The 27,742-nt window shown below is 29.1% G+C and overlaps 1 pseudogene; it reads right to left on the reverse strand.

The window, feature by feature from the left end:
- Positions 1 to 6,703: 6,703 nt before the first annotated feature.
- On the reverse strand, positions 6,704 to 14,621 carry LOC115720034 (probable linoleate 9S-lipoxygenase 5; annotated as a pseudogene).
- Between the last annotated feature and the right edge of the window lie 13,121 nt (positions 14,622 to 27,742).

Below are 27,742 nucleotides of genomic sequence, written 5' to 3' on the forward strand. Positions count from 1 at the left end.
TGTAAGAAAATTAGAGAAGGATTTTTATGTGGTTGGGGCGTTAATGAGCCTTAGTCCACGAGTCTATCTTATTTATGGATGTATTTAATATAGAGAATGAATTTGGTGAGTGTTTCACTCTTATAAATACAGAGAATGTTCTTAGAGAGTGTTTACTCTTCTTGCTCTTGTGCAAACCAAGATTCTCGACCCCATTTAATGAGCTTTGATGGGGTATTTATAGTGTTTTTGGTGGGGTGATCCCCATAACTATTGTACAAATGTATCTGTAAGTATCCATAAAGTTGGGCATTCCCAATGAATATACCATGCGTAATGCATGGTCAAATCCCTAGGTGCTGTAGGGCTTTTATGTGGAATGTCCTTATTGTCTTTTGACTGATGTGACTCTTCACAGTGTAGTCGTCGATAGACTTAAATGATCATTACTTTGTAGCTGCAGGTTGGGGGTTGTGCCGTTAGACTTTATTGCGTGTAGCAGTCCCAACACGCTTCCTCCCATGCGGCATTAAATGCGACTTGATTGCTCAGGGGAAGCCTGACACCTCGCGGAGATGCCTTAGCGTTACTTGGGCTTTCCGGAGCATATGGGGCTCCCTATGCCTTCTCCGGGAGGCATGTCCCGAATGCTGCCTTATTACATAATGACTTAGCAAATAGTTTGAATGCTAAGTTGTTTGATCCACGCATCCTTGTCTGGTTGGTCCACATATATTGGACAAAATCAGGGGCAACAGTAAGGTTTTCTTAAACTCTTATGTGTTTATTTCATTGTTTCAGAATTCATATTAGGATGTTAATGAAACATACATGGTAGTAAATCTAGATTCTGGTAAAATATTTCTAACACCTTCATCACGATCAGCAAGATACCCAAGCAGCTGTAAATTTTTCCTTCGAGCAGTAACGACTTTAATTCTAAGAGTGGATGGAACAGCATTATGAGAGCCCAATAGGCAGCTATTGATAATCGTTCTAGGAATATCACCATACTGATTATAATAGCTTATCAGTGAACGAGACACCATTAGCAGATACTTATATCCCAACTAAAGCACAACACGGGCCATAAGAGCGTCCAACTAGAAACACTCAGCAAACCCAAGGAAATGAGTCATCCAATCCAAGGTCACGGCGTCAAACTGTGGGTTGTACGGTAGACGAGCAAGTTTTTCCAACTTGTTACCTAGGGGGAATGGTTAGTATAATGTCCGCCCTCATACTAACATAGCGAACCAACCCATTCTTGATAACAGCCAGACGAGAAGACCTCTAGGTGAATCAGTCTTTGACCGATTAGGCATCCTGCATGATCACAGGAATGATCTAAATTACAGAAGAGGACTAGACGACCAGAACATCCCTCCTATTGCCCAGCTAGTTAATACAGATTATTATGTACCAAACCATGTTCTAAGAGATCCACACATGACATAGGTCGGTCAAGTTGATTCATTGGTGCAAGCCCAAATATATCAACTTAGGAACCTGTACAAAGCCTGGCCAGCCCAAAATAAAAAAATTATGACTAATTATAAATTATCACCGCTATGTTGTGACTAAAGGTATTAGTCACAAAAATCACAATGTGTTGTGACTAAATATATTTTTAGTCACAATATTTGTTGCGACTAAAACTAAATTAGTGACAACTTGTATCTAAATACTATGTTTCAGTCACAAGTAACTTTTTGCTGTGACTAAAAGTCACATTTAGTCACAAAAAAAATATGTTTTGACTAAAAAAATATCACTAAAAATATTTTTTTTTGTAGTGCTTCTTCTTATGAAACTGAGAATTCTTTTGAAATTGATGATCATCAACTAAACCAAGCTTGAACCAACCCAATTCAACAACTCTTTTGTATACCTTTCACTAAACTTACACTGAAAAAAAATAGGTGATCATGATGAGTTTTAGGGTCAACGTTGAAACCTTGAGAAATCAATCTATCTTTGGTTCTCAGGCACTTCCAAGCAACCAGCCAAGCGACAAACCTATGCTTTGGAACACTTAATTCTTCTTTCAAACATTTACAGCATAAGAACCCGAGGATAAAGAAGGAGATAGCTTTTGACTATAGCCTAAGCAACGGAGTTAGGTTGAGATTTAAATTGGATCGTTGAGTAGAAATTCTTTAACTCAACTTTAATTTGCACTATAATATTCTCCAACACCAACTGGAATTTTGACTTGTCTAGACTCCCACCATTCACTTTCCTTTTCATACATCTAATAAATCAATTTAACCCAAAAATTATCTTTTTTTAATATAGCCAAAGCCAACATATGTTTTCTAATCTTGGACGACTCGATCACAAAAGGCACTTTGGCTCTTCTTTTTTCAGTTATTGGATTTTAATTCGATACTCGTTAAAATTTTATTTATCTTTGATATTATGTTAGATTAATGCAAAAGTATAATAAATTAAGTATGATGAGATTTGATATATAGTAAGATGCATGAGGTTCCATCTTATAATCAATTGAGAATTAATAAGAAAAGTAGCTATATGGTATTATTTTTCCATATATTAATAATGTGAGACTCTCTAACAAAAATACCTACAATTATTCACTGCAAAAAATCTTATTTTTAGTCACAACAAAACTTATAATTAATAAAAGTGAAGAAGTTGTGATTAATTATAAATAATAATTTTTATGTTGTGACTAAAAAGTCCATGGCTAAAGGTATTAGTCACAAAAATCATAATTTGTCTGTGGCCCATGTGTCCTTTTCCCCACGTGTTCGACGCGTACAATCTTTTTTTCTAGCCAGGATCCTATTTTTTATAGTGATATTTTATGCGATCTTTTATCTTTTTTTCGTACTTTTTTTCGTTGATATTTTTCTAATATTCTTTTATTTTAAATCTGCAAAAATAAAAGACAACAAGTGTAAAATTGCTCAAAATACGAGAAAAATTAAATTAAAAATATACTTAAATTTATCTAAAATTACTACTAAAAATAGCCTAACATACGAGCTTTGAAATTGTGCTAGAGATCCAAGAACAGATTCTGACATTGACGATCAAAGCCAACTGAGTAGGAGTTGATCTTTACGCTTCCAGATGGTTAATTCAGGATTAGTTTGGCCATTAACCAATCGTTCAGGTGCACATACTCCTCCAAGAAGTATATCATCGAGACCATGGCCGATTATTGTGGGGATTACTTGAGATTTTCACGCCAAGAAATTGGATCGATCCAATTTAACAGTAAGAGACGAGTGAAGAGAGTTTCGGAACGGATTCCATGGAGGATTGGCCGGAGCAGGGGCTGAGGTAGTGGGTGCTTGAGCTGAAGAAGGAGGTGGATTTTCAGGGTTACGAGGATCTATGGGAGACGGTAGTCAAAGACAATCTGATACCATGTAAGAGCTTATCTATGCTAAAAGAATCTATGATATTGCAATTCAAGACTAGCAAAAGCTACCTAGCCTTGGAGAAGGATTTTATTTAAATAGAGAAAGATATAGTAGGAAAAAGAAAGAAAACAGAGTAACAGAAAAAACAAGAAAGTTGTTACAAAGTATTGTTACAATAATATTAACTAACTATTGATAGGGTCATCCTAGATTTGTAATAGAATAGACTTTGAATATTTACTAATACAATAAAAAAAAAAGTAAAGATGATATTAAATTGATTGGGATTTGTAATTGACTTTTTATTAATGAAAGCCAATTAATTTATTAAAATAATAATTAAAGATATAAATTATTCTTTAATTAAAATTTATATTAAACACTAATATAAAAATTAATTAATTAAAATAAGTACATTATGTCTTGAGAAAAATCAAAAGCAAACCAGTTTTCAAAATAATAAATAAAAACACGCTCCATCTATGGCAGCTACTCTGACGACTTTTCTGACATCGGCAATTACTTTGGTGACTTTTTCGGTATCGACAACAAACTCTGAGAAATTCATCAAAATTAGCATTGTCGCTGGAAAAATTACTGGAAATCACAAAGAAAAAGAAACTAGTTTCTTGTTGATTTTTTTTTTTGTATTTTTTCGACGATAATGCCAATTTCGATGACTTTTTCAACGCCGACAGCAACTTCGGTGACTTTCCTGGTGTCACCAGCAACTTCAGCGACTATGCCAATTCTGATGACTTGTTTCAATTTACTTTATTGTTTAGCATTTATATTTCGTTATGATTTTTCATAGTGTCGAATCTGGTTTCACAGGGTTCATTAGTTCAAAATTGATTTTACAAGTTTTAAGGGTTCTATAATGAAGTTGCTCTATTTTATGATGTTATTGTATATTTTTTTTATTTTAAGTTTCTTTTTATTATTTTGTTTCTAGGTTTGAAACTGATTTTCACACTTATATTTTATTTTAGATTATTGTTGAGCATTGTGTGTTGTTTTGTTTATATTTATGAGTATTGTTTTTGTGTTTTTTTCTCCATTCAGTTGATTGATGAAACTGGTTTCAATTATTTTCATTGTATATCAATTTTATTTTGTTTTCGTAATCTTTATTATTATTGTGTGAAGAAACCGACTTCTTGATGAAGAAACCACTTTTTTGGTGATTTTTCTGGTATTTTTGCTGGCAACAATGCCAATTTTTACGACTTTTTCGACGTAGGTGTTAGGCTATTTTTAGCATATGTTTCGGGTCATAAATAGAGTCGTTTTTTTTATGCTTTTGGATAGAATTATGCATGTTTTCTATGTTTTTAAGTTTTCCATAGCTGTGGAAGTTTGAGCTTTCAAAAATACAATAAAAGACCAAGGCGAGCCAAGATAATTGAAAAAGCAGGATTTGGTTCACTTCTGGCTACGGTGGATTTAATCACAAGCGCGACCAAGATTTGGCAGAATGGAGTTTTTGTGGTTGGCCCAGTAGCCGCAGCGAGCTTCTCCATAGCCGCGGCCAAAGCAACACTCGTCGCGGCGAGGCAATTCATGGCCGCGGCGAGGTTCCGTACAATTGGAGGCCAATTTCGTGTTTTCTTGATTCTTTGAAGTTTAGGGACTAAAAATATAAAAAGAGAAGAGGGGAAGCGAATTTTAGACCTAAAAGCAGTCAAGGACGGCAGAAGGAGCAGAGTGGCGGCCCGGATTCATTCCACCAACAGTTTCTTTCTTCTTCTTCTTTTATTTCTTTTATGTTAAATTCTGCTTTAGTGCTATTATAATTATTGTTGACCTTGCTTTTGGCCAACGAAAGTGAGTCGAGATTGTAAGCGACAAGTAGTATAATGTGTATGTAATATATAATAAAGTAAATAAAGACACAAGAATTTTATAGAGGTTCAGCCCCGAGCAGTTCGGCAATAGCCTAATTCTCTTGGTTTGTATTGACTTAAGAACAAGGAATATATTCTCTTGCTTTTCTTAGAGCTCTTACAATAGTATCTCTGAATATGAATTCTTAGACAAGTTTTTCGACCTTTTGCCTAGTGAATATGAATCACTATTTATAGGGTTATAAGCTTTAGAGGGAAGAATTTTCCTTCTGATTACAATTGATATAATTGGAAAGATTTCATATTAAATACAGAATACACTAATCAAGGGATTCGGACAGCTTGCCATATCTCTGTGATTTGATCCCAAAATTATAGGGATTTCTTCGGTGACTCACGATGCAAAAGCTGAAATTGCTAAGTGTTGGCGTGTTGTTCGGATTGCTCACTGCCCGGTTAAGAAGGCTTTGTCTGAGCGAATATATGTCGTGCTCTGTTCGGGATATCTCTTCCGAGCAGGTACATAAAGTTGATTCCACGTGTCACCATCGTATGATGCCATGTCATAGTGCAAAAATTGGGATAACATTTGTCCCCCAAGTATGTACGGGACTTCCAAAGTTGCGTGTAGACTTCATCCGAGCTGCTCTTGCATTTGAATGGGTGACACGTGTTAGGCGCGTCTGTTCGCGATTCGATGTGAGGCTGACCAGGCGTCCCTTCAGTTTTCGGCTAATTAATGCTCTGACTCAATTAATGCCTCAAAACCTGGCTTTCTCTCATCACGTTTGACAGTTACACTTGATTATATTTGATTTCCAATATTTGCTTTTGGGGGGAACCAATGCGTCTAAGGCATTTGAAATGATTACCCCTTTTTTTCACTTTTCTGCTTGTAAATAGGGCTGAGCATCATTCACAAATTTACTTTTACCAATTTCTCCATTAAGCAAACTCAGAGCAAAAAATGTTTTCACTTCAAGTCTGTCGTGAGATTTCTACCAAAGGCATCCGAGCAGCTTCGCTTGGACTGAACTCAGATGTCGAACAATGAGTAAGTTTTCAATCTCTTCCTCTTTTACTTTGCATGTTTAGATTCTGGGTTTCATACATGCGTTCTTGACTTTGCTTCATAAGATAGGTAGAAAATCTAGGTTTAAAACTTCACGATTTTCTTTGTAATAATCTGTAAAAACTTTGCGGTTCATGATGTTGGCCTTTGATCGCACATTGTCTGTCTTTCACCTTGCCTATTCAAAGCTTCGTGAAATTTAGCCCTAAACCTAAAAATTTCAAACTTCTAAGTTTTGACTTACTTTTGAATATTTTCATTCTTTTAATCTGTTGAGTACTCCTGGTCGGCATAATTTAGCACAATTAATATTTACATCTTCGCATTAATTGGACTAAGAAGAAAAAATGTTAAACATTTAAAAAATTCTTTGAAAAAAACAAACAAACAAACAAAAAGAGTACTTTATTAATTTGTGTTGCACTATGGTTCATACATTATTAAGCATCATACAAGGCTGCAAAAATCCGAAAGCCTTATTAATTGTTATACTGATACAAGAGAAAAAAAAAATACACACACAAAAACAAATACAAAAACAAAATGATAATTAGACTAATAAATATTAAATATTTATGAAGAAGAACAACACAATTAGTTAGATGATATTTTTAGATTGAGATGCTATTTGGGATTCCCTACAGGTAGGAATTAGCAAAGTGTAGGGAAAATGAATTGGGCCACTTCGAGTTCTCTCATCAGCATTTTTATTCCCCTCAATTATACCTTGAATGTCACCAAGTTTGATATTAAAAGTATGGAAAGCCTTCTTAATATTCTCATCGAACTCCCAATCATTTTCATTCATACCAAGATAAACCTCACCCGACTCGTGGTACGGTAACTTCTTAATAAACTCAATCATATAATTGCTTTGGTTTATTGAAGTAAATGTGGAGAGATAGATACTCTCTTCCTTGTCACGAGTAATACTGTCGGCTTAACGTGGGGCGATTAGGATAGAACGCCGAGAAAGGATATTGTCCAAAGTTAACAGCTGCGTGGAAAACAGAAGAAATCCTAATGATTGTGGTGCATGATTCAACGAGTTCATCAAAAGTTTTCATTTCTGGCCACCCCTCATATTCTTTCTTGTCACCATGACCAACTTCCTTGATTTCTTTTCACCAATGCTGAAGTTCTTTGTCTTTTTGCACCATCTTGTTGTCATTGTAGTAGTTATTACATTAATCTTTAACCCATGTATGAATTGCCTCCCAGATGAGTAATCCATCTAAAGCATAAGGATAGTGTTGTGCTCGCTCACAACCTTGACCATCTCCTAATCCCCTATATATATATATATATATATAAATATACTAGGTGATTGTTACGTGCCAAGCCACGTAGTGTTAGTTTTATTTAATATTTTAGTTTTTTATTTGAATTAATAATTAAAATAGTATAATTATTTGAACGATTTGTTTTATAAAAATAAAATATGTGTCAGTATATTTAGTAAGTAAAATATAGTTGTGTTATAATAATGTATGTTATTAATAGTAAAATGTACATTAATCTTCTAATTGAAAAAAGTTCTATTATCTCATTTCATATCTAATAATAGCTACACAACTATATATTTATAGACTTTCACATTCTTTGCAAATTACTAATAAGCACCAATAATATTTTCATATTCTAATATTTTTCAACCTTCTCCTCTTGGTGGTAAAATTAAAAATAAAACTAAAAATAAGCACAAACACACTACAACAAACACCATTAATAGGGGCGGAACAGTCCGCTGGTAATAATGCTGAAATCCGCCGGTAAAGCCCATTAGCGGCGGGCATCCGCCGGTATTAATCCGCCGGTAATAGCCCGTCGCTATTAATCATTGATAGCGGCGGACTGACACATCCGCTGCTATTAATGATTAATACCGGCGGACAAATAGCGGCGGGGTCCGCCGGTAATTACGCGTAGAATTAATTAATCTGAACCATTATTATCGGCGGGTGTCCGCCGGTAATAATGGTTTCTTAAAAAAAATTATAAAAATGAAATAATTTTATTAATAAATATTATAAATAATTATTTAATTAAAAAACATTTAAATATTATAAATAATATTAGAAATATTTTTTCTATATTTATTTAATTAACTTTTTTTCAAATTTATATTATTAATAAATATCAAAATTAAAATTAATAAACCCACAAATTATCATCCATACATTATTTAAAATTTAAAAATTAAAAAATTATTATCCATACATTAATTTAAACTTAAAGAAATCCAAACATAATAAAAATTAAGATACACTAATTAATATTGTCTTGATTAAACAAATCATCTTCAAAATTTGAGCCAGTAGCATTTAAGTTAATATCAGGATTTGGTGCATTGTCCTGAGCTTGCGATACTGGCGGTGATGGGTAATATGGTTGTCTTTGACGAGTATAAAATCTCCAGAAATTATCGAGTCTGTCGTTGTTGTGCTAAATTCGGAGATTGTTGTTGTTGCGAAACATTTGGAGATTGTTGTGGCGAGAAGTTCGGGGGTTGTTGCTGAAACTGACCAGGAAAAAAATATGGATTTTGTGGACCGAAAAATTGACCCGGAGAAGTTTAAAGGCTCAAATCGAGTATTTAAGCATCTAACACACGGACACCTAATTTTTCCATCAGAATTTTTATATGCTGAAGCCATTGCCAAAAATGCTTGTAAACACTCTCAATATTATTTACCACGTTTTCTCCAAGAAGTCCAAGATTTATCCATAGTCATCTAAAAGTGTTTTAAAACTTTATGAGTTATAGCAATGGCAATAAAATAATTATGAAAATTTTATGCTATTTTATGAAAATTTTATGCTATTTTATGAATATTTTATGCTATTTTATGAATATTTTATGCTATTTCAATTTACTTTGTCTTTTATGATTTTATATTTAATTTGCATTATTATTATTTCAAGTTTTATACATTACTATATTATTTATTGTGTTTTCATATATAATTTTTATTGTATTTTTTTTAATTAAACAAATAGTTGAAGTTATATTTAAGTATATTAAAATTACTTTACTTACTAAGTATACTAAAAAAATATTTTAGTTGAAAAGATTTTTTTTTTTAACCATTCAGTATATTTTAGTAAACTTAGTAAGTTATTTTAAATACATTAAATTAACTTTAAAAGATTAAATTATTTTTTTCAGAAAATTAAATAAAAAAATCTTACTAATTTAACTAATTTAATTATTTTTCTTCAAAAAATTAAATTAAAAAATTGTTTTTATTTTTTTATTAAAATATATAAAATTTATTTATGAATTAATTAAAAAGAATTAATTACTAAAATTATTTTTATTATTTTTTATGATAACATAAAAATATATTAATTCATTATTCAACTTCATTATTAATATTTAAAATTCTAAAATATTTATATGAATCTAAATTAAATTTCATACTAAAAATTTATATTAAATTCTTTTTTTTTTGTCACATTTTTATTCTTCTAAACTTCTAAAATTTTATTTTTAAATAAATTTCATAACATAATATCATATTGTAACTTACAATCAAAAGTAAACAACAAACCAATTATATATAAAATTATACATTTCACACATACACATAAATAAAATACCAATTTAAGAAAATTAAATAAAATTCCTAATAATACTAAATAAAATAAATTTAAATATACCATATTTAAATAAATATTTATATACATATAATATTAAATATATGAATATTATGTATAAAATATTTTATATAATAAAAGTTTTATTTATTTTATTTATAAAATATAAAAATATATATAACATAAAAATAATTTTTTTTCATTTTAATTATATACAATAAATATATATTTATATATTTATACATAAATATATAAATAAATATATAATATATACAATAAATATGTATTTATATATAAAAATATAATATATACAATAAATTTATATTTATATATATAAAAAATAATATATATACTTATATATTAAAAAATATATAATATATAAAACATATATTTATATATAAAAACTATAATATATACAATATAAAATTATTTACAAATTAAAAAATACAATATATATAATACATATACTTTTACACAAAAAAAATATAATGTATATAATACACCTATTTATTTTATATATTAACAAAAAAAATATATTTATACTAAGAAAAAATATATTTAAGTGTATATAAAAATATATACATTTTATATATCACAGCAAATAAAAAAACCCTAAAACTAATATATAACACAAATTTATATTACATACCAAAATAAAAAGCCCTAAAAAATCACAAATCACACATTTATATATAAAACTAATATATAACAGAAATTTATATTACATAACACAAAATCTCACAGAAAATTAATTTATTTAGAAATTTCAAACTAATTACAAACACATACATATATTACACAGAAAATTTATCAAAAATAAATACAAAACACATACTTGAAACTAAGAACCGACGGTGACGGTGATGGTGCGAGGAGGTCCACTGCCACAGTGTAACCGAGAGAGGAACCAAAAAAAAATATGCAACCAGAAAAAAAAAATAAGTTTGTGGAAATGTGAAAAGTGAAAATGTAAAGGGAAAATTAGTTACCTGAAGCAGTGAAATTAAATCGGTGGTGGAGGAGAGTCGGTGGTGGAGCAACGCCGGTGGTGGAGCAAAAATATGGTTGCAAACCGAGAGAGAAGTGGGGCAAAATGGCTGATAAAAAATGAGAGAAGTGGGAAAATGAGGTATCTGGGTTGAGGTTTTTTTTTATAGACACATTATTACCGGCGGGGCCCGCGGGTATTAATTAACCCGCCGGTAATAATATAATTAGCGGCGGACCCCCGCCGGTATTGGTCCGCCGCTAATAAATTTTGAATTCCCCCTGCTTCGTTTTCCCGCACTTTACATATCACTTCAAATTAGCGGCGGGCTGTCCGCCGGTATTACCAAATGCCCGCCGCTAATTATTATTTTATTTATTTTACAAAAATAAAAATCTAAAAATTTTGATTAATACCGGCGGGCCCCCATCCGCCGGTAATAATCTTATTATTAGGGGCGGACCTTCCCCGCCGGTAATAGGTCCGCCCCTAATAACCAAAATTGTTGTAGTGACATATAAGGTAAATACTAATTACAGCCCATTTTATCTTTTTTTATTATTATTTTTTTAAGCCCAAGCCCAAAAATCTCTAAGCCGACACAATCAATCTTCTTTTATATTATCTTTTCTAAATATTTTATCTATATTTTTATTTTTTAAAAAATAAAAAAAAAATTATTAATATTCTCCCAAGATAGGTTTGTTAGAGAGATATGTGGCTAAGATGATTTTTTTAATTTAAAAAGAGATTATTAATATTTAAAAGATTGTTTATTTAAAAGATTGTTTAATTTTTGGGGTTTAATTATTGGGTTTATTATTTAACAGGAGATCAAACCTAATCGTTAAATTTAACAGAATATTCTTTTATTTTTAAGTATATTCTGTTAAACCAAGAATGTTAAACCAAGAAATGCCGTTAGATAGGCACTTTTAATATATAAAGATATATATATTTATATATGTTAGTTAAAACAAAAAAACTAACATGCATGCATGATCTATTGATTAACCGAATGTGTAAGAATAGTGTGAGTGTATGGTAAGATATATGACGTTCTATTTCAAAATCAAATATGATATAATAATATAGGATGAGCGAGAGAAATAAACTTTTGAACAAATGTATTTTTATACCATATTCAAGTTATATATATTTAATATGTGAGTTGTGGTTTATGTTGATTTATTTCATTGAAGTAATTAATAAAATCTTTATCAAAATTAATTGACAATGAGAGGAGTAAACAATGCATGTCTCATATAGAAAAACTTGCTTGTTAATGAGATCAGCGGGGAGTCCTTGCTTGTCAAATGCCCAATTATTCTTATACACATTTGAGGATGATTCCATAGCATACTTTCTTGGGAAAAATAGTTGCTCTATCCCTCCACCGGCATTCACTAGCACATTTCTGGCATATGCATTTATGCTACCACGATAGTGTGGCTGCAGTAGTTTGTGGATTGGGTGGAGTACACCTAGCTGTCTGTTTGTTGCTATCACAAAAGGCTCAATCACGGCATGTGTATTCAACCTGTAAGCTTACGTAATGATTGGTTATTATAAGTACTTGTTTTAATAATATAAATATCGAAAAAAAAAATTATTCAGATGTAACTTGTATTGTATAGAGAATTAAAATTATTTAAACATGAATAAAACAGTAAGCAACATATTAAAGTTATAGAATCTTTACCAATAAATGTAGAGTTGATGGTAGGCTGAATCATTTACAGCAACATAACCTTTCGCAGGTTGCCAAGTAACATATTTATAATCGTCTTCTTCGTCTTCGTCTGGAGGGGTATATACTGTGCTATCTGCACTGCACCATTGGACTTAGGACCATCCTTTGGCACACTTAATTCTATGGCAACGGGCATCAATTTGGGATAATCATCCTCATTTTTTGTAAACAATAGGATAGTTCGGCTTGCATAGCCCCTTGTACAAGTTTTTTTGTCATTTATATCGTTCAAATATGGCATAAATGTATCGTGGTGATCCAATATAAATAGTCTCTTTTCCTTGATTGCCTATATATATAATTATAGTATGAAATTGAATTAAAATATATAATAATTAATTTAATAAAATATTAAAAGATACCAATACCTGTTTAACAGTAAAACCATCATCATTCTTTAGCTTTTTTAAGATTTTTTCAATATGGGCCTTCGTAGTTTTGCTATCTTGATCACCATAATCCTTTAGCTTGCTCTTTGGCGGGAATTCGGAGTAGTTCTGAAGTCAAAATTATTAATACCAAATGAAAATGAAAATAGAAATACTAAATAAAATAGAAAACTGCTAATTACTCATAACATATATAATATTATGTTAGACATCTACTGATACTTAACAACAATACTCAACCGAAAATAATGAAAAAAAAAAGGTAATATTATTACGTACCATGATACGACGAATGTGGACAGGGTGCACGCCAGCAATCATTTCTCTTCCAAATTCTTCGTCATCCATCCATGCTTTTAGATCACCTACACAACAATATTATAAAATATTGAAAATTCAAATTAATTAAATTACCAGTAGTATACTAGGTACATTTTCATGGAAGTTTCCTTTATCCTTAAACAACTTATGTACTTCTTCGAAGCTTTTATAGTACTCATCCTCAGTAGTAGGTGCCACCAAAGTTTTAGATAATTCCATAATTTCATTAGCAAACGATATATAATTCATTCTGATTCTGATGACGGGTTCTTTAATTGATCAATTTTTTCATCTCTTGGAATGTATATTTTTCGGACACAGAAGGCCTGCTCTCGCAATCCGGATCTAAACAAATAAAATAAAATATAATTAATTAATCAAGTACTTTTTATAGGGGGTATGGGAGGGTGGATGTGTGGGGGATGCTGAGATCAAATCCCAAATTATACAATGTAATGTATATATAAATACTTTAATTAAAAAAAATCAAGTACCTTCTTGAGTGGGTGGTCGGTTAGTTCTTCCTCTACGAGGGTAAAGTAAATCTTTCCCTCCAAGGATTTTACAAGAAAGGACTTTACTCTGATCAGAATCACCCAAATCATTGTACTTGGCATAGCCATAAACTCTGTCCCACTCCATCAGCTTGTCTATCCTATTATCTAATCTCAAGTTTCTAAGCTCATATGCTCTTAATCCATCTAGTACGTGTCCTTCTTCACTACCTGGAAGATTTGACTATATCTATTCTATATAAAGTATGCCTATATAATTGAAATTCTTGGTTTATGAGAAATTTATGGGTGACTTTTTATTTTTATTTAATAAAATAATAAAATATTATTTATACATAATAAAATAATAATAAAACAAATCTCATTAATATTTGAATTGATATTAAATATTGGAAAATCACAACCCATTTAAAGAAAACAACCGGACGAGTACAGACTTGAGACATCGAAAGCTTTCTTGTACAGATGATTGAAAGTCGGGTCATGATTTGGGAGTCGGGTGGGATGAGTTTTGACACATCAACTTCAGGGAGGTTGATGACGTGGATGTTCGGTGGGAATTCAGTGGAGGAGCTTAGTCTGTGCAGCGGAGGCTTGGGTTGTTATATTGAGAAAGCTGACGTGGCAGCCGTGATCAGCAGCTAAGCGCTTCGCCAGCTCGAGTAAAGGGATGATGTGTCCCATACCTAGACTTGAAACGACTGCCACATGGGGTTTAGCAGTGGTTTCAGAGTAGTGAAGAGGAGTTGCCATGATGACCATAGTTTATTTTTTTTTATTTTCTTTTTTTTTTTGTCAATACTACATGATGACCATACATTGCTTATTCTTAGATTCTTTTCAATTAAGCAGCTTTATTATTATTATTATTATTATTATTATGGCTCAAATAAGCAGCTTGTGAAGCTAATTTTTTTTTTTTTTTTTTGTTAAAAGTCTTAATAAGTGTCTTTGACTGAATTTGCAGTTTTTATATATATCTACTTTGCTTAAATTATTTTAAAGAAATGCTGATGTGTATGCGATCACATTGTGATTGGTGCGAAACTTGTTTAACTTTTCGTAACATTTTTTGAATTAATATTTTATTTTTTAAATTAGAAAACTAAATTATTTTTTAAATATTTAATCAAATAAGGTTCATATATTGAATTATTTTTTATTAATGGGATTAATCAATATATGAACAATAATTTGAATTAATCTTATAATCGTAACTTTTTAATTCAATTAATAATTATTTATCACGTAATTATTAAGTCTTTTCCCTTTAATTTTCCTTTTGTTGAAGATGCTAATTTATACATATTTTGATTTCTACAATTATTGTGTTCAGACCATTAAAGTAGTGTTCTACTAGGGGATCTAACGAGTTTCGCCCCTTCGCTAATGGCCTCTAAGAGTTTAAATTCCAGTATTATATAAATCTTTAATTTGTTCTATTTCTTATATTAACTGAAATTTTGCTACTTTTTTTTTAATTTACAATTTTATTGTATATATCTTAGTAGGGACATTCATGGAAATTTAGGTTTCTTTGAAATATACAATTAATGAGCATTACTTTTTGATCATAGTGTGTTTTCCATGGCTAAAAACCTCAATAATCTCTATCATTTGATATCAAATAAAATAAAATTATCATGATGTATATATTATGGTTATTTAATGAGTAATTAGGGTGCGTTTGGGATAGCGTTTAAGAAAGCTAGAAGCACTTTTTAAAAAGCTATCATTCAAAATGTGTTTGGTAAAATTAGAAAACTAACTTTTTTAAGAATTTAAGACAAAATTTCAGCTTTTTGCAAAAGTTAGCCAACACCAACTTTGAGAAATTAGCTTATACGGGAAGCTATGTTGTTAGTTTAATGAATATTTTACTTGACAAAATTACCCTCATTTTAATTATAAAATTCATTTTTTACCATTTTATTTTAAGATTCTCTTCTCCTCAATATATCTTTCTCTATCATTCTTATATAATAGATGATATTTATATAATTTATTTTATTATTATTATTATTATTATTATTATTATTATTATTATTATTATTATTATTATTATTATTATTATTAGTACAAGTCTAACTAATTATTTTATTATATATATTTTTTTTAAAAAAAAAGTATTATAAGAAAAAAAAATTATTGTAATTTGTAATAAAATAAAAAATAATTATAAATATATTAATATGTATGAATTTATTTAAATAAATTAGATAACAAATATCATACTTATTTTGGTAATTGTATATTTAATAGCTATTCAATCATCTAGCTTATCAAATACTTATATACAGTTTTTTTAACTCACAGCTATTTTAAAATTATATTCACCAAACACTCAGCAGTTTTTTTTCACAGCACAGCTACAGCTGCTTTTTCTCACAACACAGCTACAGCTGCTTTTTCTTATAGCACAGCTGTGCCAAACTGGCCCTTAGTGTGTTGAAATTGTGAAGCTGATATTTAGAATTGTTTATAATTGAATTGTTTCTTTGTCAAAATTAATATTAAGTATATTTATATGTTTATAGATTTATCTATTTTCTCTTAGATCAATCATGCTTATATAGCAAAAAAAATCATACTCATATAGACATGTTATATTCATTTTGTAATTTAGATCTTCTTAGTCATTATTTAGTTCACTTAAACCTTTTCCGATTATGGTAACTGAAGTTTTGTTTCTTTTAAGTACTCTATTACAAAGATCTGTATTACATGTATTATTTATTTTTGACTATGAGGAGATGGATTTTTTTATTGGGAAACATATAGCGTGACAAATTATTGTTCATATATTGAATAATTATTTTTGATTAATGGGATTCATATATATAACTGTGTATATTGAATTCTTTATTCAAATAATTATTTTTAATTTTTACGTGATTATTTATTGTTCATATATCTAGAACCCTATTTGATTAAAGTTAAGATTATAAGATTAATTAATTTGTGATTTCTTCCTATACACATAATAATGATAATCTCAGCTAATAACTAATAATATATTTTTTTAAAAAAAAATAATTGTATCACTTTCAAATAACATAAAAAAAAAAACTAGCATAAAATTTAGTATACGTGTCTCGCACATAACTTTTCGCCAGTATATATATATATATATACAAATAATATCACGTTATTATTTTTCGGTACCTAACTAATTTTTTGTAATTAATAAGCGATATTTTATAATAATTATTAAATTAAATTATGTTGAACCTAATCATTTATTACATAAATAGGTAGATGGTGCTATACGAGTACCTTTTAGTATTTCTCATCTTGATTAGCCAGTTAATTAATTAATTAATTATAGTAAAAGTTTTACAGCAAACTTATATATGTTTGACAATTAGATAAATAATGCTATGTTTGGTATGATTAAATCTATCAAAAAATATATAACTATAATACTTACATTACTTTTAGCAATTAATTAGATTAATATATTAAATGGTTGTGATTAAAAATAATTAATAAATTGCTTATAATTTTATATTAATCTCTTTTTATTTTATTTTTCAACATATTTTGTTTCCTCATAAAATATTAATTAAATTAGTTTTATTTTAAAAATGAATTTAATTATAATTGCTAATTAGTTTTTGAAATATTATAAATATGTTTATTTTAGTATGTATATGATTAATTATAAAAGTGATTTTTCTTTTAATAATAATTTATTGGCAACCTATTAATTATAGCATGGTTTATATATAGGGAAAAAAACAAAAAAAAAATACAAAAAAAAAAAAAGAAACCAAAAATTACAAAAATACTATGGCCCGGCCCATTAAACATTTATACAGTCCACATACAAATATTTACAAAAATACCACATGCACTAAGCCTTCAGCTGTACAGAGCGAACGTTGAAGATGAACATACCTCGATCGTTTCAAAACCGCAAAACAACCAAAATGAAACCAAAACGAGAAAAATACAACCATTAATTCTAGCGAAATCAACTGGAAAAGAAGACCTGGAATGATCTAAACAGAAAATGACGAAAAAAAAATCAGAAAAACTGTGAAGAAACTGAAATTACACATTTGTTTTCTATTTTATTCGATCAAAACAACTCCCCCTAATATCGAAATCCAGATTCATGAAATGTAGATCTGTAACAAACAGATCTGGAGCTCCCACCAAATCCAAAACAATGTATGATGTGAAAAATTTTAAAAAACCTCATGAATAATACATCTACGTTATATACAGTTGCATTTTGATTGATTACTGGTTTCCAATATAAATATATTTTCTTAAAAACACAATAAGAAGAGTAAAATCGAATTAAGGTACAGCCAGTTACGTATAAGTCTGTTTATTTTTTGTTTTGGTTGCCTTATAGTTGCATTATCGTTTTATGATAGTTTATATATTATGTAAGAATTTAATTTGACGGGGACTAAGAAATTGTAGTTATACATAGTAAGTTTTGTGCAAATAGTTGCATATTAGTTTTATAATGAAGTAACATATGCAAGTAGCAAAACTATAATAAAACTACAAAACAACTGTATACAAACTAAAATACAGGAAAAGTTCTTTGAACATCAACATCCATGATAAATCTCATTGTTACCCATTGATGATATAAAAATGGACATGAAACAACTAGATAAAAAATATATTAAAAAAAAATACATACAGAAGGTGTTTACACTATTAAAAAACTATGAAAAAACTTTTACCAAATGAGAAATCAATAAACACAAAACCCACAAAAGTTGAATATGAAAAAATTTCAAAAATGAGATAAAACCAAAAAGAAACCGAAAACAAACCTCGGTTCGAACATCAGCACCAACATTAGCTTTTTTCCCAGAAACGTCTTCAGCCATTTTTTTTACTTTGCAGAATAAAGGAAAAGTATTCTTTTTATAAAAATAAATTATTATGAATTGAACAAAAAAAAAAAAAAAATAGGTGTGAGATTATGTAGAAGAAGAAACAAGTGTGAGATTATGAATCAAATTTTTTCATAATGTATTATTTTTATATTCCAATCCTATAAAGTTGATGTCATCATTGTAATTCTTATTGATATTCTCAAATTTCTAAACTTAACACTTAATTTATCGTTCTGTTAGTTGATCAATAAAGTGTCACATGTAAATATAGTATTGGCCAAACTTATAATTCTTTGAGAAAAAAAATTGAAAAAATAAAAATTAATTTTTCTATCTTCTTCCAGCCATATTATCTTTACAGATTAACAATAAACTTCTTTTTTGTAAGGAGATCAATAAACTTTTTTTTTTTTGTAAGGACATTAACAATAAACTTTATGTTGGGTTTTATGCCCTAAATAAAACTCATTTCAATATAATCAGATTTACTTATTAATATAGATCAGAAATAACATTTAATGTTGCATGGTTCACATGATTTATTTCGTGATTATATGTACATAATGTATAAATTCATCTGAAACCCTTTTCACATACTTGATCCTGTTTATTGTGCCGTCAACACATTGGAAAGTAAACATGACTATGTGAATAAAGTTTCCTAGATTTATCAGACATAGGGTTTTACTGATATGATAATCTACAACAGAGTTTACTTGCATTTGGAGAAGTGCTATGTTCTTTCCAGAGCATTGGTTAAAGTAAAGCTCGGGTTGGATGCATGGAGTATGCATCGGAAGGGACCGATATTGAACTTTGACTTAGATTTAATTAAACTTACCGTAAAATCTATTCAAGTCAATATCGCCAAGTTGATCCTAGATCAAATGATCTTAATCCTGTTATGATTAGGCTCAATCTTGAAAGGCTATTCGTGTTCTTTGATTTGTTAGTTAAGCCTACTTTTAGGTCAGGGTGATACGTACATTTTAGGAACACGGTAGTGCAATTGAGTGGGAGCGCTATCATAAACATGGAATCTATAGCTTGTATCTGGCGAATAGTAAGCAAAGGATGATCTCCTTCGAGCTTGACCAAACGAACATAAATGGTGGAGTACTCATTTCACATAAGCTGAAATATCATTTATACGGGGTCAAGTGTTTTAAGGAATAAATACATTGTAGGGTGTAACGGTAATTTAATCCCTTTACAGTGTAGATCATTCATATAGAGGATCATTGATCAAATTAGGATTATAACAATGGATAACTAATGATGTGTCTATATGGTGGAACATATAGAGCATTCTATATACTGTGAGTGCAATTCTAAGTTCTATGCGTGGATTCAACGAAGAATTAATAAGTTAGTGAATTTTAGTGTTAAATTCTTGATCTACTTATTGGAAGCTCGATTATATAGACCCATGGTCCCCCCACTAGTTGAGATAATATTGCTTGTAAGACTCATGTAATTGGTTTTGATTAATCAATTATAATTCTCAAATTAGACTATGTCTATTTGTGAATTTTTCACTAAGTAAGGGCGAAATTGTAAAGAAAGAGTTTATAGGGGCATATTTGTTAATTATGATACTTTGTATGGTTCAATTAATAAATATGATAAATGACAATATTATTTAATAATTATTTATAGTTATTAAATAGTTAGAATTGGCATTTAAATGGTTGAATTAGGAAATTGGCATTTTTGAGAAAATCAGATACAAAAGGTGTTAAAATTGTAAAATTGCAAAACTCAAGGCCCAATCCACTAAGGCACGGCCGGCCACCTATTGTGTGTGTTTTAAATTGATTTTTTCATTATTTTAATGCCATATAATTCAAACCTAACCCTAGTGGAATGCTATAAATAGATAGTGAAGGCTTCAGAAAAATGAGACTTTTCTTCTGACTTCTTCTGAATCAGAAAAACTGAGCCTTCTCTCTCCCTATCTTTAGCTACCACTTCTTCTTTCGTCTTCCTTTGAATTTTGAAATCCTTAGTGATTAGAGTAGTGCCCACACACATCAAGTGATACCTCAATCATAGTGAGGAAGATCGTGAAGAAAGACATTCAGCAAAAGGAGTTTCAGCATCAAAGATTCAGAGAAAGAGATCCAGGTTCAGATATTGATAATGCTCTGCTACAGAAAGGAATCAAGGGCTAGATATCTGAACGGAAGGAGTCATTATATTCCGCTGCACCCAATGTAAGGTTTCTTAAACTTTATATGTGTTTATTTCATCGTTTTAGAAAGTTCATATTTAAGATGTTAATAAACATACTTGTGAGTAGATCTAAGAGCCTGGTAAAATAATTTCCAACAACTGGCCTCAGAGCCATGGTAATTGATTTACTTGCAAGAAATTTGGACTTTAAAACGATTATTTGTTTGTTTTTGGATGGTATCATGTTGTATTGAGTGTTATTTGATGATTGATTGATGTTTGTGAATTTTTATGAAAAATAATTGCGATTCTGTTTCTGGAATTATTTTTATTGGATAGTATGGAAAAAATTAAGCAAGTTACTTTTTTACAGAACTCAATTTCGATTTAATTTGAATTAGTTATGATTTTTTGAAGATTCAAAAAAATCGGAGTTGTGCTGAAATTTTCCTGCGATCGCGAAAATTGTCCGTACAGCTCACAATTTTTTCGTTTTTCTTCGTTTTTTCATGCTTTTTCATGGAATTAACTTCCGATTTTTTGTGTAGTTCTATATTTATACTATTACTATTCCTAATTCAATTCTAATTATCATTTTGAATTAATTTAATATTTTTTAAATTTAATTCAAGATATTAGTGTAATTTGAATTTGAAAATAGTTAGTATCTATCTTTTTGCTTAATTATCTATCCTATTTTTAAATTTGATTATATCTTATCTTATTTTTAAATTTAAGATCAGATTTTAAATTTTTAAATTAATTTTTTTTTAAATAATTTGACCTTATTTAAATTTAAAATAAGATAACTATAATCATGTAATTTTAAATAGATATAAGATATTTTGCTAACTTTTAAATTTGTTATTTTATTTATTTAAATTACATTTAAAATCTGAAAAAGATATTCATTTATCTTTTTTAATTTTTTATTTAATTTTTATTTATAAAATAACATTTAAATTTTAAAAGTAGTTAGCAAATTTTGAAATGATATTTAGGTTGGTTGAAACCTAATTTTTCAATAGATATTCTAAGTGATTAGGGGTTGACCATCCCATTGTCAATAGATAAGAAAGTGTTTGTTCAAACAAATACTACTTTTCCAAGATAATGACTAAGTCTGAAAACAAGTAGCAAATAAAGGAGATATTTATTTCTTGATTCCAAAAGTGTTCTATCATCTTATTTGACATATGATGATCCCACTGCCTCTGTTGTCTTGTCACAACTGAAGAGATAAATACCATTTAGTTTTTCTTAGACATAATTCACGGTACCTTGTCGTAGTGGGAGAGTTTCTAGGAACTCACCTTCTTATGACTTGGGAGACACTAGTGATTAAAATCCATTGTGAGTTTAAACAAGTAATGGATTGTCAAGATAAGAAACTAAGAAGAAAGCCAAAAGAACTATGGTTTAATCCAGTCACATGGAATAACCTAAAGTTTTCTATTACAAGGACATAAAAGGAAATTTTCGTTTATAAGTCTATTCAATGGACTTAACAAACTTCATGTTCCTAGTATTATAGGTTTGAGTTTATCTAAACCTATGGCTTGTGGTATACCTGGTAATTACTTACTCTAATGCAAGCAACTTACTTTAGTAAGATGCTGAAGCATTTTCTTTCTAATGGCAATCTATAGAAGCTTCACAACTTCTTAGGTATAGATTTTATTTATCTAAGGAAAAGTCTTAACTATTCCAGAAAAGATAAAGCCATGAAAGAATTTCTTACATCAATAGTGAGAGGTCTTAGATATGCTTTTGTATGCCTTAGACCAGACACCTGCTGTTGAGTGGGAGTAATGAGTAGGTATCAGATTAATCCAGGAGAAGAACATTGGAAGACAATCAAGTAAATCTTAAGATTAAGAAGAGGAACTATATGTTAGTCTATAAGGGTGTGTTTAAAACTCTTAGACTACACCATATCAGATTTCGAAATTTGCCTTTGTGCTAGTAAATCTTTCTGATAAGATGGTGGTTACTCTGGGGTGGAATAGTGATTTTGGAGAAGTGTAAAAACCTATCTGAAGTCTCTAGGTCTACCAGAGAGGGACTGAATGTTAAGGTTGCAGGAAACGTACTTATTCAGTCTAAGGAAAGTTCTATACATTTTTGGCATCATTCCAAATTGCCTTAAACTACTAGTGTTAATTTCCTGATTAACCAAAAGTAGTTGCCAAAGATATAGAATCCAGTATCCCAAGAGAGTAGACATATAGAGAGGAATTTCACATTATCAATGATTTTGTGATTAAAGGAAGAGTAATGGTGGAGAAAAGGTTGTGGTTAATTCAACCTTTCAGATCCTATTACGAGGAGTTTACTACTACTACACTTGATTTGTATATCAAGGTGTTGAGATTATTTGAAACGCACTTTTTGTTTTATATTAGTGCAAGTGGGAGTTTGTTGGGTTTTATGCCCTAAATAAAACTCATTTCAATATAATCAGATTTACTTATTAATATAGATCAGAAATAACATTTAATGTTGCATGGTTCACATGATTTATTTCATGATTATATGTACATAATGTATAAATTCATCTGAAACCCTTTTCACATACTTGATCCTGTTTATTGTGCCGTCAACACATTGGAAAGTAAATATCGCCAAGTTGATCCTAGATCAAATGATCTTAATCCTGTTATGATTAGGCTCAATCTTGAAAGGCTATTCGTGTTCTTTGATTTGTTAGTTAAGCCTACTTTTAGGTCAGGGTGATACGTACATTTTGGGAACACGGTAGTGCAATTGAGTGGGAGCACTATCATAAACATGGAATCTATAGCTTCTATCTGGCGAATAGTAAGCAAAGGATGATCTCCTTCGAGCTTGACCAAACGAACATAAATGGTGGAGTACTCATTTCACATAAGCTGAAATATCATTTATACGGGGTCAAGTGTTTTAAGGAATAAATACATTGTAGGGTGTAACGGTAATTTAATCCCTTTACAGTGTAGATCATTCATATAGAGGATCATTGATCAAATTAGGGTTATAACAATGGATAACTAATGATGTGTCTATATGGTGGAACATATAGAGCATTCTATATACTGAGAGTGTAATTCTAAGTTCTATGTGTGGATTCAACGAAGAATTAATAAGTTAGTGAATTTTAGTGCTAAATTCTTGATCTACTTATTGGAAGCTCGGTTATATAGACCCATGGTCCCCCCACTAGTTGAGATAATATTGCTTGTAAGACTCATGTAATTGGTTTTGATTAATCAATTATAATTCTCAAATTAGACTATGTCTATTTGTGAATTTTTCACTAAGTAAGGGCGAAATTGTAAAGAAAGAGTTTATAGGGGCATATTTGTTAATTATGATACTTTGTATGGTTCAATTAATAAATATGATAAATGACAATATTATTTAATAATTATTTATAGTTATTAAATAGTTAGAATTGGCATTTAAATGGTTGAATTTGAAAATTGGCATTTTTGAGAAAATCAGATACAAAAGGTGTTAAAATTGCAAAATTGCAAAACTCAAGGCCCAATCCACTAAGGCATGGCCGGCCACCTATTGTGTGTGTTTTAAATTGATTTTTTCATTATTTTAATGCCATATAATTCAAACCTAACCCTAGTGGAATGCTATAAATAGATAGTGAAGGCTTCAGAAAAATGAGACTTTTCTTCTGACTTCTTCTGAATCAGAAAAACTGAGCCTTCTCTCTCCCTATCTTTAGCTACCACTTCTTCTTTCTTCTTCCTTTGAATTTCGAAATCCTTAGTGATTAGAGTAGTGCCCACACACATCAAGTGATACCTCAATCATAGTGAGGAAGATCGTGAAGAAAGACATTCAACAAAAGGAGTTTCAGCATCAAAGATTCAGAGAAAGAGATCCAGGTTCAGATATTGATAATGCTCTGTGACAGAAAGGAATCAAGGGCTAGATATCTGAACGGAAGGAGTCATTATATTCCGCTGCACCCAATGTAAGATTTCTTAAACTTTATATGTGTTTATTTCATCGTTTTAGAAAGTTCATATTTAGGATGTTAATAAACATACTTGTGAGTAGATCTAAGATCCTGGTAAAATAATTTCCAACACTTTAATTCTCGATTCAAATGTTATTTTTTAATTCTATTTTCATAAATTCAAAATTCTCATTCCATAAACTTTCTACTAATATTTTTCAATCAATGAAACGAAAAGGCAAACTTTGATTCCCGTATGAAAAATCAAACTTTTAATCCCAATAATCAATAGAAGCAACATCAAATTTCAAGTTCTCAAAATCTACAAAAATAAATAAATAAAAACAGACCTCATAAACACAAACTCAAACATTAGAACCCCAGTAAAACACTAAAACTCAAATATTAAAAATACACACAATAAAATTCGAACCCAGAACTTAACACACACATCAAAATAAAAATTAAACCATAAATGAGGATTTATGTTACTATTTTTTTTAATTTCGGTATTTATTAGCAACAAATTTAATATTTTAAGTATTTATGTCACAAATTTTTTAATAATAAAGTTAAAATTTTAATATAATTTTATTAAGTAATTATTATTAATTAAAATAAACAATTTATTTTTTATATATAATTTAAAATATTACATCTATTCTATATAAAGTGTGTCTATATAACAGAATTCTTGGTTTATGAAAAATTCATGAGTGACTTTTTATTTATATTAAAAATAAAATGATTTATTAATAAAAATAAAATAGTTTATGAGAAATTCATGGGTCACTTTTTCTTTATATATAATAAAATAAATAAAATAAATCTCATTAAATCCAAAAAAAAAAATGTGATTGAGTTTTTTGCTGTTGTACATCTACGATTGGCTTTTCTAAATATACTTATGTTATTTAGTTGGATTTTTATTCTAAATAAGAATTTACTACTATTTATATATTATATATATTTTGCTAAAGAATTTTTCTATTTGTTTTTTTTTTTTGGCTCGATCAGGTTATAATTGTTTGCCTCCACATCTGAATATATAAAATGTGGCGAATTCTTTGTTTATGAGAAATTATTGGGTGACTTTTTTTTTAATATATATTTTTTATATAAAATGTGGCTATCTAACAAAATTCTTGGTTTAATGTTATTATTTATTTTTCTGTCAAAATGTTAACAGAATATTCTAATATTTGACAGAATATTCTGATTAGAAAACATTAATTATAATTGATTAATTTTAGCTAAATAATCCTACCAAAATTTAATCTAACAAATTTTTTTCTCTAGAGCAAAAACCCTAGCCTCCAACACAACCTTTACCAGTTTATAACCTTAGTTATAATTTCTTAAGCTATATTTTATAATTATAATTTTCATTTTAAAATTTTAAAAATACTAATGAAGATAACATGCTACAAACAAAGGAAAGTTCATCTTGAATTAATTATTAATATGTAATAAAAGATATTAGTTATTATACTATTACTTCAAACAAAGGAAAGTTTTAGCGGTGCTTCTATTAATTTTCTAATCATAAACCTCAATTTTGGCTTCTTTAACCAGCTGTCACACACAAGTTACGTACTCTGAATTTATAACAATTTACAATTTTTTAACACTCAAAAAGTTACCGAGTTTGTTTTCTATAGCTCTACTTATTAAGGTAGACAAATATTTTTAGATTGATTTCATTCCGTTTATTAAATGAATTATTTTCAAGTTGACACGTTAACTTAAAAATGACACAATAATGACCTACTACAAAGTATACTTATATTCATTCTATTTATTGAGAATCAAAATTTCAATCTTCTTCACTAGATTAGCCAGACACACACAATATTTGGAGATAAACACATGACACAATATTATAACTCAAACTCAGATTCACTTAGTCGAAACTTGAATGAATAATGTTACTCTTTTAAGTTTTAAGACTGTATATGACTAGGCAATTTTGGTTATTTATCATTCATGCTACATAGTTGATCATTTTTAGATTTTTGATGTGAAATTTCGTATTGTGAGCTTTTTAGAGTTTCTAATAGACTTCAATGAGTAATAGATTTATATAATTATACTTGGAATAAATTTTGATAATGTTGTTTGGTGGATTCCTATTTTGTTATTAGGTAACATAATATTATTATTCGTTAGGTCTGTCATAATTATTAAGTGAGAATGAATCAATTTAAAAACCTTTTTACTATATTGAAAGGTGAGATTGATTTTAATATGAGCTTAATTATATTTTTTATTTTGTATATCTATTGTTTTATTTGAAAATATGTGAATAAATGACTACATTATATACAACAATTAAGGACATCACTCCAACTACAGAAAGTTGGAAGAATAAAATGAGAGTGTTAGAAAAATTTGAAAAGCAGACAAATAAGAGTTCACCACTCAAATATCAAAAGCTTAATGTTAGCAGACAAAAAAGTATACAATCAGTTAATTTACGGTTGAAATTGTCAATACTCTACTAATAAATGCTATTTCTGAATTTTGCATGTACTCGCGTTGCAACAAATTATTATTTCATAAATATATTTTTTTCCTTAAAAATGAACACAGGGTAATGATGTTGAACCTAATAACTAATAATATTTTTTTTAATTTTTAATTGTATCACTTTTTAATAACGTTAAAAAAAACTAGCATAAAATTTAGTATACGTGCCTCGCACGTAACTTTTTACTAGTATATATATATCTACCACGAAGCGCAGGATGTTTACTAGTTTTATATATATCTATATAAAAGAAAAGTATAAGGCAATAATGTGACGGTCTAAAATTACTTCAAATGCTCTTATATATTCTCCCCTTAATTCTCTCATTCTTTTAATATTTTATTGGACAAAT

The sequence above is a fragment of the Cannabis sativa genome, chromosome 2 (assembly GCF_029168945.1).
Source record: "Cannabis sativa cultivar Pink pepper isolate KNU-18-1 chromosome 2, ASM2916894v1, whole genome shotgun sequence".
Lineage (NCBI taxonomy): Eukaryota > Viridiplantae > Streptophyta > Magnoliopsida > Rosales > Cannabaceae > Cannabis > Cannabis sativa.